The 12,397-nt window shown below is 44.3% G+C and overlaps 1 long non-coding RNA gene across 2 annotated transcripts in view; it reads left to right on the forward strand.

Moving 5' to 3' along the window:
* The first annotated feature begins 237 nt into the window (after nucleotides 1–237).
* The window catches only part of LOC140845186 (uncharacterized), a 57,641-nt gene continuing 45,481 nt past the window's right edge, over nucleotides 238–12,397 (forward strand). For both annotated transcript variants that reach the window (XR_012123951.1, XR_012123943.1), the window contains exons 1-2: nucleotides 238–406; nucleotides 1,564–1,681. This is a non-coding gene — a long non-coding RNA (uncharacterized lncRNA). The remainder of the gene's footprint in view (nucleotides 407–1,563; nucleotides 1,682–12,397) is intronic.

Here is a 12,397-nt window from a genome sequence, read left to right on the forward strand (position 1 = left end):
ACAACAAGAGAGGAACCAGAAATTGATGACAAGTAAATGTCACAATTTTGAAAAGGGGTGGACTCTAGCGTTTGGTCAAATTTCAGAACGAATTTTAAGCAGATGTTTTGTGAGCACTTTGAAAGGAATGTGTTGACTGCTGAAAGACGTGGAGCCACCAGGGACAAGTCATGCCAAACTAACCTCATGTCCTTTTGTGAAAGCATTTCACTGTGCGGCAAGATGGGGCGAGTAACATAGGCCTAGTGTTTCTCAGGTAAACATTTGACAAGATCTGTCAAGATACCACCATGGATAATATGGCAAAATACACATAGTATGACAGTGCTCTTGGCTGGTTGAGACCCGTTTGAAGACTCTGGGCTCAGAATGGAAGAAAAAAAGGTGGGGTGAACAGTGACATTCGGTGAGTGTCCGTGTTGCCTCTTGCAGATTCTTACGGGAGTACTGAGAAGGCACAGGAAATCAGAAAACTGGGTTTAGGACTGCTTCCGCATTAGTGCTGGTACCTGGGGGGATTTCCACTGAATTCATGGCCGATAAAAATGACCATCAGTGATCTGTGAATGAGTGCCCACGTGTAGGTAGGAAGACCTGTTCTTCTCCTCCCCTGTTCAGTCTCTGCCTTAGAAATGTGGGATCTATAAAAGTAGGAAACTGGTCATCTAGCCCCTCTGCACAGGAACAAAGGCTCCAGTTACCAGAACAACAAATCCTGGGAGTAATTCTAGCAAGAAATAAGCAGATCTCGAAGAAGAAAGTTACAGAGCTTTGCAGAGCCATGTGAAAGAATATGAATAAATGGAAAACCCCATCCCTGAGTGGGAAGATTAAACATTGTAGATAAGTTAATTCTTCCATAAATAATTATAAGTTTAATAGATCCTAACAAAATCATGAAATTATTTTTTGGATTTGATAAAAAGATTCTGCGTGAATCTAGAACAAATAAACAGTAAAGAAAACTGTTCCTAGTGTATTTGGAAATTTGTGTGTGACAAACCGGTGAAGAATGGAGGGATTAGTTAACAAAAAAAATAGTTTAAAAAAATCAAATTAGAGCCTGTTGTGTGCCATACCAAAATAAATGCTGGAAGATGTAAACATAAACTATTAAAAGGTAATTGTAAGATTTTTCTTTTTTAGCTTGTTAATATCATGGGTTCCTGCATATTGAGCCAGACTTGCATAAATCCCACTCAGTTGTGGCGTGTAAACCTTCTTATATGTTGATAAGATTTTTCTCATTTTTCTGTTTTGTTGTTGTTTGTTTGTTTTTCTACAGTAAAGAGAAATCAACAGAAGGAGGCCTTTTCTCTGACCACTGGTCTAAATTTATCCTACCTGTGACATAAAGCTTAGAAAGTATAGCATATGTGGCATACCCAAGACATTGTAAGCCTCACTGAATGTTTTGTCTTCCATGCCTTTCCCACCATATAAATAAAGAAATGAGTGAAAATAGAAATACAAAATAAAGAAATACAGAGAAGAAAATCTTTTCAAGTTCTTCCTGTCAGCAATGAAGAATTACATTGTATTCTTAAATTTTGTTTTTCTTAGACTCCAGCAAACTGGAATATATCCAGAAGAAAATACTCAAGGTAAAGAGCAGGCCTAGAAACCACATTACATGGGGAACAGTGAGCTGCAGGAGTGTGCTGCATTTGCTGTTTTTAAAGTAAGTGAGCCTCTGACCAGGGGTTGGAAATCTCTGGCAGAGGAATCCTGTAGTCCCTCCTGTTCCGATGGGATTGGAACAGGGAATTCACCAAGGCACTTGCAGGGTTTGGATGGGGCACTCATCTGCAACCCAGACTGGATGAGGAGGGGTTGGACCACCAGAGGGCCACCATGTGCAGGGGCCCCGTGTGGGTTCCCTGTGTCTGCCAGGGAGTCGTGGGGTCTGAAGAGGGTGCCAGGGGCTGTTGAGGGAGGGCTTGGTGTGGCAGGACAATGCTTGTTTCTTCTGTGGGGTCCTGGGCAAGGCAACTTTTCAAAAAAGGATTTGTGGCTTAAAATTTTTGAAAGGGGGGTAATCATTTTGGGGACTTAAAACCTATAGTTGAGACTATGAATGAAGCCCCCGTTTCCACTGCAGTCTGTTCAGTTGCCAGCTCTGGATGTACCAAGTCTGTCTGAACTGACTCCCAACCTACCCTCAGCCTGCTGAGGAAGGAGTTAGAGCCCCCAGCCCTAGCTGGAGCACAGAGGTTGAACGCAGCAGGAGAGGGGTCCGTCTGAAGGAGGCACGTCAGCTGCCTCCCTGGGTGCCTGTCCAGATCCACAGGCAAGGGACTCTGTGTAGGGCAGCAGGCAAGTCCATGTGTCTGTTGCTGTTAGTGGTAATACTTCACCACAGCGGCTGGAACAGCTGAAACGAGATTCAAAAAAACAGTTTTCAAATGGATGGCCTCTAGTTTATTCTTATTCAAGTGACAGACACTGGGGGATGCCTGTGACCTGTGATGGCCCCCTCACCTTGAGGGGCCCCTGTGCCTAAATAGCTGCAACCTCAACTGGCACTGTATCCCTGGGAAAGTTCTTTTCCTTCCGTTCTTCCCTCCACACTTACACACCCTGTGGCCTAGCCATCCAAGTGACTTGCAATTATCAGGAGATATGATCTCCTCCCTCAGCGTGCTTTCTGCTCCAAAAGCCTCTCCCTCCCCTTGAGTGCGGCCGAACTGCACTTGTCACACCGGCACCTTGTCTGTCTCCCCTGCTGGGCTCTGACAGCTTTCTGCTAGTATGGTTTTTGCCACTTTATCCCAGTGATAGCCTGGCACCCAGAAGGTGATTAAAAATGTTTCTTGATGGATTGAGTTGATTCTCCAGCCCACCAGGAAGCTTCATAAAGCTTGAACACCCTTTTCCCTCAGAGATGTTTCCTCACTGCAAGGGGCGCCGATCTAAATACTGCAGAAACCTCAGGAGCCATCTCAGGGCTCCGGGTGGTCATGAGCTGGCTTGACAGACCAGGGTGTCCATCCACAGCCAGCCAAGTGTAGAGAAAATGCCAGAAAGGGTGTCTGGAGACTTGGGCCCTGGTTTCAGCTTTGTCTCCAGCTTACTGTGTGACTCTGAACAAGTCCCCTAACCTTTCTGTTCCTAGAGTAACCTTATAGTAAGTTAGTGAGGGCACACTCTGGTAGCTGTGTGGAAGGTTCCGGGAGAAAACAAGAAAGAAGGTTCTGGGAGAAAACATTGTAGGTGTGAAGGGAGATGTCCTTTTTCTCTGGCCTCTTATGGAGGGAGTTCCATTTGGAGCTCACTGGAGGACCATTTCTGGCCTTTCCTTGCCTCCTCCTGTCACCTACAAAGATGGAGAAGGGACCTTTCGCTGGGAGGAGGGGCAGAGCTTGCTCAGCTCAGCCCAGCCTGGGCTTGGGGACTCAGTCTGCTGCAGGGGGCATGAACTCGCGTGCTGCAGGGGGCATGAACTCTGGTGCGCTCTGCATCTGCCACCCTCCTCCACCCAGAGGCTGCCTTGTGGCGTGGCCTGGAGTAGGTTGCTGCTTGTGATTAGGTGGGTGCTAGGACCCAATGTTTGTGTTCCCCAAATTCATACGTTGAAATCTTAATCCCCATTGTAGTGGGATTTGGAGGTGGGCCGTTGGGAAGTGATTAGGGATGAGTTAAGTCATGAGGGTGTAGCTCCAACTGATGGGGTTAATTCTCTTATTAAAAGAGCAAGAAATACAAAGATTTCTTTCTGTGTATGCTCACCAAGGAAAGCCCACACGGACATGATCAGGAGAGAGCCCTCCCCAAGACCCTGACCAGGCCAGCTCCCTGATCTCAGACCTCCAGCCTCCAAAATTGTGAGAAATTAAGTTTGTGGTTCGAGCCACCAGCATGTGGTGGTGGTGCAGCCTCCCAAGCTAATGGGACCGTGGGGCGGTGTGCCTGATGGAAGGGCCTGGGGAAGCCCGTTTGGGTACTGCTCTATAGCCACACCACCCAGTCACCTTTATCAGTAGTAAACCTGGGATCCAATCTCAGTCTTCTCACTGCTCTGTGTAGACACCCTAGAAAATAAGAAGAGTTGTATAGCTCAGCTTTGTAAGGAGTGTGGTGCGGTCAAAGCCGCTCTAGTTTGGATTGACTGGGCCCCGTGTCTAGGCCAGGCTCTAAAGCTCAGTGCCTCTGCTTTCTTGGCCAAGTCCAGGCCCCACTCTTTCTTCTTTGGTCAGAAATTCCAGTTTTAACAGGCTGGGCACTAAAAAATACAATGTGGCTTCTCTTGAAGCTGAAAGCTTTGTATAGAACGTCTAAGAAAGCTTCTGAAGGAGGTGACAGATGGCCGTTGGGGCCTCTTTTGCTCCTATCTTCCCTCCTGCTCCCTTGGATTGTGGAATACTGGCTGGAGCCCAGCAGCCAGCAAAGACCAAGAAACCATATTAACAATGGCAACCATATGCAAAGGTTGGGAGAAAGACAGAAGGACCCTGGGTTGTCAATGACATAGTAGAGCTGCCACACAAACTCTAAATTGCCTGCCTCCATATCTTTTTTATGTGAAAAAGAAATGAAAGAAGTCACTGTTACTTTTGGCCTTTGTTGCCAGTAGTTGAATGAAATTTCAAAATAATACAACCCATTTGGCTTTCTCTTGTAAACGATAAATCCTTTAGCAGGATGGAGTGTGTAAACCTGTCGAGTGGCATAGTCCACAGAGCTCATCTTCAGAACAGAAAGGTTTAATTCATACCCAGAAATCTGTTTGGAGGTGTGAGAAAATGAAGTGCTCCTTCATTTTTGGACACTAGTGGCATTGTAGAACTGGAGATTCTCTGCTTTGATTGACCTCAGCCATCCATTAAATACTGCAGCCAGCCCAACCTGAATGTTTTTCCAGACATCTTTAATAGTTAACAACTGTGGATCTGAACAAAACCTGTTGGCCAAAAATTCTTTCAGGCTGACAGAATGGATGGGTCCTTGCCAAACATGAAGTAACACTTAGTCCTTTCCAATGTGCAGTATGAAGTGTTAGTAAGGACCTCATGTGTTTTACACACTTATGGAGTGAGTTGTGACAGGAAACTAGATATTCAGCGACACCAAGCAAGTGACATTCCTCCATAAGCATATCAAGATGCTTTTACAAAGCTCCTGGCTATCATAAAAGCAAGGTTTTCCATGAAGAGTGCTGCAATATTTCTTCCACATTACTCTCGATGGTAACCAGCATTGTGGACAGTTGTCTGGACTTGGCACTGGGAGTCCTGGCTTTGAACTTCAGTTTTTCCAAGTAGCTCTATGACTCTGGACTAGCCGTTTAGTTTCTAAGCTTCTGTTTCCTTTAATGTAGAATTGGGATATTAATATTTATCTCACAAAGCTACTGTAGGGACTAAATAATATAATTTAGGTGAAATCCATGGCATAGGGCCCAGGGAGAGAAAGGTGCCATTTAATAAGCACTGTATTGAATCTGAGTCACCAGATTGGTTTTCTGGAATCTAAACATTCATCCTAGATCATTTGAAGTATTGAGTAGGTATGTTGTGGTGCAGTCAGACCTCACTAAGACAGCTAATGTTCAAATCAATGAAACTCCCTTGCTGTTGGTGAATGAAGGGGGTAACTGGTGGTGTTGGGGTGATGTGAGCATGGCTCTGGGGATGACTTACTGACCACTTCAGCTGGGGTATGTGTGACTAATAGTGTGAAGGACAGGATTGGAATTAAATCTGAAGTTTGACAAATTTAATAATGAACAAGAGATTGCCATTCACTTAGGGAGGGAAAACCGACTCCACGGTGCCCCATGAGGGAGGCAGGCTCTTTGCTGGATGGTAGCAGCTCAGAGGGGTGCATTAGTGTGGTCAGCTGAAGGCAGCAGCAGAAAGGGCTTCGGAGCTTTTCAGCCCAGGTAAGAGCACAGCTCTGCTTCCTGCATGGGGATTTTTATGGAGGGCATGGAGAAGTTCCAGGTGAAAACTACAGGAACGCTGAGGCCTCACGTCTGCATACCTCCTCACCAGGGTCTCTCACTGGGTCCTTGAAGCAATTCCTGTGTGTGGCCATGGCAGGCACCCTTGCCATCTTTTTAAGAGTGGGTGGGCTGAGGAAAAGCACAGTTAAGCAGAGGATTATTTGAAGCTGCACTGAACCAGTTAGGAGACAAGACCACAATGCCTCACACTTAACTGGTGTTCAGTAAATGGCCACTGTTAGTATTGCTGAAATGGGGGGAGGGGCTGGGGTTCTTCCCCTGGAAATGAGGGCATCCATGTGACTCAGTCATACTCTTTGAGGACATGTGGCGGAAGTTGGCCAGCTGCTCTCCATCTTTTCCAAAGACCGAACAAGAGGAAATGTTTCAGCTCCATGTGGAATCTGTGCATGTACTCTGAAGTGAGCTCTCTCCTTAAAAAAAAAAAAATGCCCAGGATGCAAGCTTGGCCAAATCAGTCAATAAAAAAAATTAAATTAATGGCAGCAAGAGGATGTTCAGAGAAAAGCTAACACAATATGTACCGTGGAAACAGCATGTTTGCCTCAAACTCCACCCAGGTAAGGAACTTTTTAAAAGTGGGGCATTCTCATCTATCTTGCCACCACCCCCTCCCCCAGCCCCTAATGAGTAAGTACAGAAGGGACTACAGCCTGCCTTAGCGCAAGGAAGCCATCCACAGGGAGGCAGTATTCCCCTTGCCTGATGATTCGATGATTTCCAGCTGGGCGCCACAGCCCCGGGTGGCCATAATTAACACCTGTCATCCCCACATGCTGACCCTCAGCTGGGAACCTCAGAGAGCACACCCAAGGCCCTGCATCATGACTCAGTCACCTGGTTTGTTGGCATTGCTTTTGCATTGTCTCAGACCTCTGAGCCCTGGATCCTGCAGCCCTTTGTGGTTATTCTCTCCCTTTCCCTCTCCCTTTGCTCCCTTGCCCACATCTCCCCACTTGCTCTCCTAGACCCACTGCATCATCAAGATCAGCGCTTCACAGTCGCTCCTCACCAGCAGGTCTGGGCGGGGTCTGAGACTCAGTATCGCTAGCAAGGTCCTTGGTGCTGTGCCTGCTGCTGGTCCTTGAACCAGATCTTCAGTTGCAAGGATCTGAAGATCTTCTTGGAAAAAGAGCCAATTTCCTTGCTTTGTATCCTCTGGCCTGTTCAGAGTCATGACATCAAGGCTCATGAGTGATGAGAATATAGGAACAAAATTAGACAAAATTAGATTGATGTGATCCTTGCTTCTGAGATTTATTGAGCACTGAAGAAGCAAGCAGAGTCGCATCCCATCTTGAGAAACTTTCAAAATTCCCTCTCTCTCCTGCAGCTGGGGTAAGTGTTGACCTGGGGACTCGAGTTCAGGGAAAGAAATTAAAACTTCTTTGAGCTTTTATGCCGTGGAATCCAGGACAGGATGGCGAGTAGGAACTGAACCCCCAAGTGATTGAATCATTGTTTGGTCCGCCTCAGTTTTTCTTTCTTTCTTTTGTCTTTTGGCCCCAAACGCTAAAAATTCTCAACCACAGTAACATCTCTGAACTGTCTCCGTTTCAAAGCAAAGTTCCAACAGGGGATCCCTTCCACACACACATAGATTTCATCATCATAATGATTTTCCTGTTCTATGTGCAGTGAACCAAGAGAGCCTTCAAAAACCGTTTACCAATAAGGCATTTTCACCCTGAAATACTCATTTAAGTAATTCAGCTACCTACCCCAGGTTCATGATAAATTACTTAGATAATTGCTTTAATTCTCTGCTTCATTTTGCTAATGCAGAACTGGCCTTTGCTTATAGATTTATTGCCAACTTTATGTTTTTCAGGGAACAAAAATGGCTAAGGGCTGATTGTTCCGCTAAAGTTTACTGCTGAGACATTAGAAATAACTACATGTCCTTATATCCTATTAAAATCTTGTTTGTGGGTCTGATTATTAGACACAGTGGAGATGACTCCCATATGGGAGTGGATGGTAAGGGAAGGAAATCCCCAAAATCCCTCTACAAAATTAATGTATAGAACTCCAAATCTTATTATTATTAAATATTGCCTTTCAGTTAGGCCATCACATTTAATTTTTCCAAAAAACAATGTAGTACATGTTTTCGAAAAACTTACTAAATAGATGATGCATAAGGAATGTCTCCTTTAGCATGACTCAGTGCCTCATAAATGCTCACTAAATACAGCCATGCATCTTCACTGAAGATGCTCTGATGCCGGAGGGATGCGTCTTCCTTCTGTTCAGCTTCGATGTGCCTATAGCTGGAGGCAGTTTGGTTGGCAGCTGTAAAGAAGAGGAAGCTGGCGGAACCAGCGCGAGAGTGACACCCAAACGTGGCTGATAATAAGGGATGATGATAAAAGGAGCCCACATTTAAAAAATCTTGGTAGCGTCTTAGGTTCCTAGGAAAGACAGATAACAAACATAACTGAACCTCAAGGACATCAAAAGCCAAAGCATGCAAGAGAATTATGGGTAAAGGAGAAGAGAGAAACTATACATTTTAGAAATTGTTTAGGGACCCACGGGGCTGCAACATGTACATCCAAGCCTGATTCTATCTCATGACAAAACCGTTGTGCCAAGTAAGTGGGGGAAGTGAGCCAGCTCTGTGTTCTTCCTGACTTTCCATGGGACTCCCCCCAGAAACATGCAGTCCAGACTGCTGCTCAAGAAGGCAGAAGACCTTCTAAGTTCTTAACCTCCGAAGTGCTTAAATAGCCACGTTGAAAAAAATAAACAGAGGCTTTGAGAGCTCTATTTCTTGTTAAGACCAACACCCTGTAGAAATTGTAGTCGCCACCATCCACCACACTATTCTATTTTGAAGGTCTCAGAGTCCTTCACTGGACTATTTCTTGCTAAGCTGAACAGTCAATGCCTGAAATTTTTCTTTTACCTTCAGTGACTTCCACCGTGTGGGTATTGCATCACGCTGGCTGGTGAAACTGAACTTTTTCCAGGCTTATTGAATTTCTTGTGCTAAGAAGGCAAAGCAGATATTTGGCTTCTAAAATAGTCTATACTGATGAGAATTAGGCTTGAGATGGATTAATGGTTGTACATTGAGCGTTGACCCCCCTATACTGAATTTTATTGTTGTTAACAACCATTTGATCAATAAATATGAGAGATGCCCTCTCAAAAAATAAAAAATAAAAATAAAATAGTCTATAATGCCACAAATATTTGCTAGATGCCTGGCCTGGCCTGGTGCCTTTTAGAAGGATTCCAATCTCATTATCTAAATTATTTAATTGAAATGACACTCAATATAGTGCTGTGGTGAGCATTTTTCTTCTTATTTAAGGTTATTGATGAGCTGCTGATGTTTCCATGCAGCTGAGAAAGGCTGGTTTGTTTATTTTAATTCCTTCTGCTACCATTGCCATGAGTAGCTCTCACTTTGGAATCTGATATTGGACTGTGATTACAACTGTGTCTCTTGGCCTCATGTCCACATTCCAACTTCTGCTCATTCACCCAGTCGCCTAATCCAGAAAACAGGACACCCTTCCTGACTTGTCTCTCTCCTTCCTTGCATCTGGTGCCCCACATAGAGAACCTAGTCATCTCTTTCCCCAACCATGTCTTAGTTAGGCACTTCCCTCTGCCGAAACCATTGATTTTCGATGCAGCCCTATCCTTTTCGGGCCTGTTGGGACCCAGTTCCTCTCTCCAGCCCATTTGTTCCCACCTTCCTTCCTCAGCTCTGTGCTCCCACCCCACTAAGCTACTCTCAGGTCTCAAACATGCATACCCTCTCTAGCCTTCAGACCTTCAACTACATTGTGCCTTTTGCCTAGAACACCCCCTCTCCTCTGTTGGCTAACGAGTGCAGATCCCTTGAGGCTTTCATGAGTAACACTTTTGGCCTGAGGCCTCTGACAGACAGGCAGAGTGGCAGAGCTCAGCTCCCGGTCTATCTGAACCCAGGGCCTTGTTCCATCTGCTGCATCATTCTGCCTGTCCGTACAGCTGTGGTCTTTGTCCTTTGTGGAGCTTGTCCAAGGAGGATGGAAGGGTTTGCTTGTCTAAATCCTAGCTGAGCCTTTTCTCTTTTATCATCTCCTGTGTCAGTGGCCAGGCTAGGCTATCCGTCATTTGAATGGGATTAAACAAAATCTGTTTAGCCTTTCTTCTGCTTAGTAGCCCCAGATTCTAACATATCTGGAAAGGCTGGCATTCACAGGATCCCCATTTGTTCTACAAACCCAGACAATCAGTAGCCAGGCCCTTGAAGTTGTAATCCTTGAGTCTTTTGTGATCCATCTTTGCTTTGCGAATATTAATATTATGACTTCTATAGGTAACTGATGAGTCACACCCTTTGTTTCTCACATCTGCATAGGTTGGTGTTTCCCAAAACAGTATCCTAAGGAACTGTTATCATCTCAAGCAACATTTCATAGAAAACATCTCTGGTCAGATCTATCTGGCTAGAATGGTATATTGTAAACACCTCTACACCTCTCCTCGAGGTGTTTACAGTATGAGAATTCCTCTAGAATGGAAACTGGTTTAATAGAGATTCAAAGTGTTTGTCCAAGATGACACAGCTGGTTAGTTATGAAACTGATAAGAGAACCAGATGTTCTGTGACTGTAACAGCTGTTAATAGAGATTAGACCACCTTAGCCCTGAATCTTCCTGACTATATATTACAGACACTTGGAAGGTGCAGTCACCCCTGTAGACCACAGGAGTCTCGAGCAGGGAAGACAAACACTGTGGCATATTAAACCAGTCACTTAAAACATAATAGTCTGGTGAACAGAGAGCGATCACCTAGGAGCCAGTCTCTGGATGCAGTCTCCTTTTATCAAGAGTCTGGATAATGACTCTTGATACCAAATCGAGTTCTTTGACTAAGAGTAAATTTTCCAAACAGAATTACTCTGAGTTTTCTTCAGCTGCATACTTCAAGTACTCACATTTGAAAGAAGACAAAATAAACCAGGCACCTATCTCATAGGAAGGTACATTAGGATCTGAAAACCTCTGCATTCCCCATGAGCTGTTGCTGCCATTTCACACTTAGCGGACAGATGCTGTGCATCAAGCAGCTGTTCCTGGAGCAGGGTTTGTGTTATCTGCCATCTTGCTTCCTTGCTGAGTTTCAGGACCATGTGGTACCTTGAAACACTGTTAACTCCAGCCAATTCCATTATCTAGTGCATTAAACTAATAAATAAAAGAGTAAATGCTTCCAACCATAATAAAATAGGGACTTACATGTAGGTATCATGAGGAAACACTGGGATACATTAAAAATTATGAAAACTGTAGTTTTACAAATGTATCATTGCTACAGTGACTGGTAATTCAGCTAAATGTCTTTGATGCAGGCTCTATAGCCTAGTCAAAGGAGATTTAGAAATTTGAGGAAAAGGGATTCATATAGTCTAGTAAGAGCAATTACATCACTGTCAAGGAGGGTTGTCCCATACAGACTCTGGGCCTGGAGTGAAATGAAAACTTGGTGCATTGAAATGATGCAGGACTATGAATCATGCCAAAATTACGTATGCTGCAGGCCAGGAGGTGGAATTTCCTTTTACTGAATGTATATTTTACCTCCACTGTTTCCTAGATTCTGACAGACACATACAGACACATTGGACATACAAAAATACAGAGATTTTTTTTCCCTTAAGGAATTTATTTCTAGTAACAATGAGACCACATGTACATTATGAAGTGGTGAGAGGTGTGGGGCAATTACTTCTTCTTGGAGCCCATAGGAGAGCCTTCATAAAGACTGGAGGATGGGTGAACTTGGACATGAGGAGCTGGGGAGGACACTGCAGGCAGGGAAATGCATGGGCCTAGAGGTGTGCAATACGGGGAGAAAGGCTGCCAAGTCCTCCATTTGGTGCATTACTGTGTCTGCTCCATTCATTTGGGTCTTGCCTTCGGAGCCTCAGGATTTCTCCTCCGTGTCTTATTTTCTTATTTGTAATCATATAAATATCTTTATCCTCATATTTCTGGAGTCTGAACTGGTTCTCAGTGATGTCTTCTACTTCACTCTTTTGATTGGATGTCAACTTGTCTGTAGTGTTCACCGTGTTGGATTGTGAGCACTTTTGCGACAATGGATTTGTCTTACTTGCTTTTGAATCTCAGATCCTGGCACATAGTAGTGACGAATGTCTGTTTGCCAAGCAGAACATACTTCCCTATGTAATGGTGCAGCTGACTGGGTCACACCACTTTGCATATTAAAGTGCTTTCCTGGTAATTAGCTCAGGCAAAGTGAACATTTCAATTTCATAGCTTTGTTCTTCTCAGGGTCACATTATCATTGCATGTTAGTGTTGAAAGACTCATCACCTAATAAGGAGATCAAGAAATTAAAATTATAGACCAACATTCCTCATAAATAAAATGCAAAAATCCTTAACAAAATGTTAGCAA

Source organism: Manis javanica, chromosome 2 (genome assembly GCF_040802235.1).
Source record: "Manis javanica isolate MJ-LG chromosome 2, MJ_LKY, whole genome shotgun sequence".
NCBI classification, from domain to species: domain Eukaryota; kingdom Metazoa; phylum Chordata; class Mammalia; order Pholidota; family Manidae; genus Manis; species Manis javanica.